Here is a 4,885-nt window from a genome sequence, read left to right as displayed (position 1 = left end):
TGATTCAGATCAAACTGTGTGTTGAAGTGAATCTGTCTGATTCAGATCAAACTCTGTGTTGAAGTGAATCTGTCCTGATTCAGATCAAACTGTGTGTTGAAGTGAATCTGTCTGATTCAGATCAAACTCTGATGAAGTGAATCTGTCCTGATTCAGATCAAACTCTGTGTTGAAGTGAATCTGTCTGATTCAGATCAAACTCTGATGAAGTGAATCTGTCCTGATTCAGATCAGACTCTGTGTTGAAGTGAATCTGTCCTGATTCAGATCAAACTCTGTGTTGAAGTGAATCTGTCCTGATTCAGATCAAACTCTGTGTTGAAGTGAATCTGTCCTGATTCAGATCAAACTGAAGTGAATCTGTCTGATTCAGATCAAACTCTGATGAAGTGAATCTGTCCTGATTCAGATCAAACTCTGTGTTAAAGTGAATCTGTTCTGATTCAGATCAAACTGAAGTGAATCTGTCCTGATTCAGATCAAACTCTGTGTTGAAGTGAATCTGTCTGATTCAGATCAAACTCTGATGAAGTGAATCTGTCCTGATTCAGATCAGACTCTGTGTTGAAGTGAATCTGTCCTGATTCAGATCAAACTCTGTGTTGAAGTGAATCTGTCCTGATTCAGATCAAACTGAAGTGAATCTGTCTGATTCAGATCAAACTCTGATGAAGTGAATCTGTCCTGATTCAGATCAAACTCTGTGTTAAAGTGAATCTGTTCTGATTCAGATCAAACTGAAGTGAATCTGTCCTGGTTCAGATCAAACTCTGTGTTGAAGTGAATCTGTCCTGATTCAGATCAAACTGAAGTGAATCTGTCCTGTTTCAGAACAAACTCTGTGTTGAAGTGAATCTGTCCTGATTCAGATCAAAATCTGTGTTGAAGTAAATCTGTCCTGATTCAGATCAAACTCTGTGTTGAAGTGAATCTGTCCTGATTCAGATCAAACTCTGTGTTGAAGTGAATCTGTCCTGATTCAGATCAAACTCTGTGTTGAAGCGACTCAGTCCTGATTCAGATCAAACTCTGTGTTGAAGTGAATCTTCTGTAAGTGAATCATGATGAGTGTGAATGTGTTTTTCAGTGAGGAATGAAACAGCAGTGACTCCAAGCTCAGGTGAGTTTTAGCTGATAAACTTGTTTCTGATTCACTAATAAAACACTGATTCAGATCTGATTCAGACTCAATCCAGTTTGAATGTGAACAGGCCTTTGTTTTCTGTCATATTGTCTGATATTTGTGATCATTGTGTGTTTTATAGATGTTCTGGATGAAGTGACTCCATCTCTCCAGCTCTCAGGTAAAACATCAAGAGCTTTAACCCCTTTTAACTCTAATATTGATTCATCATTGTTATTGATCAGATAATTTGATATTTGATCACTTGTGTAGATGAGTTGTGGTGGCTGTTTGCTCTCGTCATCATCATCTTCATCTTCATCATCTTCATCTGTTTCATGCTGCGTAAAAGGATCTTCAGGTGAGTCCAGACTGATCTTTCCTAACATCATACTTCAGTCTTTACGTCTGACACTAGTTCACAAGAGCTCAGGTCATCATCAATCACATTTTCATTCATTTTATTAGGTTATTTTATAAATCTGTCATATTGAACAGCTTGCTAGAGTCTGAATTTATATATTTGTATTGATTTTGGTGTAAGAAACAAAGAGGTGAAAATATAAATTATGATTTGACCTTTGTAGCAGTCAGTATCTTCTGTCATAAAGTCATATTTAATTATTAAATCACGAGACAGGTCTCAAGTTTTAATTATCTCAGAATAAACAGAAAATACTTTGAATATAATAGTATGTGATAATAAGTGTCAGTGTGTTTTCAGATGTTTTCAGAGGGAAGAGTGATTCATCTGTCAGCGTAAGGATGATCCAGAAAACAGGTGAGTGAATCAAACTGAGAGAAAGAGCTGAATTAGATGGATGATGATGTAACTTACAGCTGATACAGATGAATCTGAACTCAATCTGAATGTGTTTCACACAGGGATCTGGTGAAGGTCGTATCTGCTGATCCTCGTTCACTGCAGGGATCTGAAACGGTTCGGTGTCCAGATGATGATGATCACCATCTGGTGCTTTGATTCAACATCATGGCATACATTTTTAACATGTAAACAGCCGACAGTGCTTTATTTTTCCTTCACAACAAGGCACAATGTGGATTTCCAGACCCTTCACCATCTCTGTTCCTCTCTGTTGAGATGAGCTGCTGACCTCAATACGATCTGCTGTGACTCTTCAAGAAACAGATCATGAACCGACCATCTCTTCACTACTATTTACAGCAGCAAGTAAACATGAATGAACATCAGAAGATATGATAATGAAATCAATCATGTCTCATGTAATCCATCAATCAGTGTTTCAATAAATGTCAATAAAACAGCTAGACAACAATAATGTCACGTAACAACACATTTACCTCAGAAAAGACATTCAGTGACCATAAACTCTAGAGAGAAGCATCTGATAAATACTTTAATTCACTGAAATCATCTCACTTTTCTCTGATTTAGCTCCTCCAGTTTAAAGGGGAATACCAGTGTGTGATTGTTTGTGGCTCAGTGTGCCAACTAGCTTTTTATCAAGAGCTGAGTAAATGATTTTAAACTAAACACTTTAATTCACTTAAATCAAGCCACTATTCTCTCACTCATTCTGTGTATTATAGCTCTTCAGTTCAAAGGGGAATACCTGTGTGGGTGTTTTTGTGTGTAAACTTGCTTTTTATCAAGAAGAGCTGCAAATGAACATCTTTCCCTTTTCTCAGAAATACATAATATATCACACTTCACTTCAACATTTACTCTCCTAAAAGTGCATAACAGACAGTTAGATGAATACCTGTCGTCCTCCTCCATAAACACCAGCAGCATTTGATCTGTTTCTGACACTTTAGTCCTGATGTGTGCTGAGTGTCCGGCAGATGGCGCCAAATCCTCTCATTAAAACTCTCACTGTGTGTTTGTGCGTAAACATTTTAATGACCACAAAATATAAATTTATTTAAATGTCTAATAAATGTTGGTTTAAAGCGCTTTATTTATGACATTTTCCCTTTATCGTGACCTAATCTAAAGTGAGAACTATTTACTTCTAATAATCAATTAACAGTTTATTTATTACGAGCTGATTAAACGATAATAATTGTGTCAAGTGGTGACTGCTAAAAGATGCTCTTTAACCTCAAACGTTTCAGTTCCATCAGCTTTGACTGTATAAACACATCTACTACTTCTTAAAGTGCTCATTATTTGAACGACCTGATACTGGATCTCATATAGTGCATTACAGGGAATTGTTTTCACGGCATGTTTTAGTTCAGGATGGGTCTTTTCTGAGGACCCTCAAAGAGGGATAGAAACAGGTCACTACCACCATCCAACAACAAGCTACTGTAAGTGTGTCCTGGTGTCCATTTGCACATTTATTCTATTTATGTGAACTGGTTCAAAAGTTTATACTCCCATTTAAATAAAACCCCCATTAATACACAATCTTTTAATTTGAAATATATTATTTGTTATTACACTGATTCTAACAAATCTAAAGAATATATTTTAAATTTTTTTTTATCTTGCTTGCCAAATTTTTCATCCATAAACAGAAATTTATTTTGATTGAGGTAGACTCGCTGCTTAAATCTTTTAGGTTAACTAGTAATGCAAAATGTGATCGATTCCTAAAGCTATATGAGCAATTTTTTGTGATGGCTCCGAGGGTCAAGTTTAATCAGCTTTCTCCCTTTCTTTTTTTCCCCCTTTAATTATTTATTTTAGTATTGTTTCCCCATAAAAGTATGGTACTTATCCCCTTATTTCTCCCCTTTCTGTCCTTTGTCCTTTATATGTCGACTTCATATGTATGTAAATGATTCTTAACACTTCCTTTAGATATTTGATTCTACATACGAATGTCTTTTATTTCTGAATTCTAATGTTCTCCTGAAGGTGTTTATATATTTGTATGATTCCTGAATAAAAAAAAAGGTAATAAAAAAAAAAAAAGATCATATAGCTAAGTCAAGCCACAAAAAAAATAAAAAAAATAAAAATAAATCTCTGATCTCTGATCAGTTTTATACATTTGTAGATGTTTTAATTAGACATTAGAATAATTTAAATGAATAATGGTAGTTATATACTTGAGCCATGGAACAGAGAAACAAGCCCTGAAAATTGATAAAACAACAATCACTCTATATTTAATCTTATTAGATGATTAGTTAATTGCATTTGATTGATTTTACTTTCAATAAAACTTTTGCAATAATGCATGGGTGTTTTTATGCATGTTTGGCCTGAGTTTTGTTGCATTTACACTGTTCTGACCACTAGGGGTCACCGTGGAGACGAGTGTCAGATTGATTCGAAGCCTCGACACATTACGACACATTTGCTTCAGCTGCTTCAGTGTTTCACGAAGCCTCGATCTGCCCATCACTACTTGACGCTAGAATTGTTTCAGAATCCACAAATGTGTGAGGTGATTCACAAATGCGCAGATAGCAATTCACAAATGTACAGGTGGTGATTCACAAATAAATGCAGGCAGAGTTGCGCTTGTGACATAAAAACATATTTGTGAGTATGTTTTTTATTAGCAAATCTCATTTGATTTATTTGTGAATTCAATTATTATTTTTTTGTGAAACTCCTAACATATAGTTAGTTGTGGATCTCATTCTATTCATTTGTGGATATGACTATTTTTTGTGAATATCTTTACATTTATTTGTGGATCATAATCTATTTATTTAGAATTTTGCTACAGTCCTACCCCCATATACAGCTGCTGCATTTTTATGCTCAGCATCAGTCTTAATGCTTTGATAGTTTCAGATATCAGGATATTATAAGAC

The 4,885-nt window shown here is 35.1% G+C and overlaps 1 long non-coding RNA gene across 1 annotated transcript; it reads left to right on the top strand.

Moving 5' to 3' along the window:
• The first annotated feature begins 1,066 nt into the window (after window positions 1-1,066).
• Window positions 1,067-2,558, top strand: LOC125250144. Its single transcript, XR_007180733.1, has 5 exons — window positions 1,067-1,120; window positions 1,266-1,304; window positions 1,397-1,484; window positions 1,848-1,904; window positions 2,009-2,558. It is a non-coding gene; the product is annotated as an uncharacterized LOC125250144 (long non-coding RNA).
• Window positions 2,559-4,885: the final 2,327 nt, after the last annotated feature.

Source organism: Megalobrama amblycephala, linkage group LG1, assembly GCF_018812025.1.
Source record: "Megalobrama amblycephala isolate DHTTF-2021 linkage group LG1, ASM1881202v1, whole genome shotgun sequence".
Classification (NCBI taxonomy): Eukaryota; Metazoa; Chordata; class Actinopteri; order Cypriniformes; family Xenocyprididae; genus Megalobrama; species Megalobrama amblycephala.
Note: the sequence above shows the minus strand (reverse complement) of the source record. Positions and strands in the feature narration are given on the sequence as shown.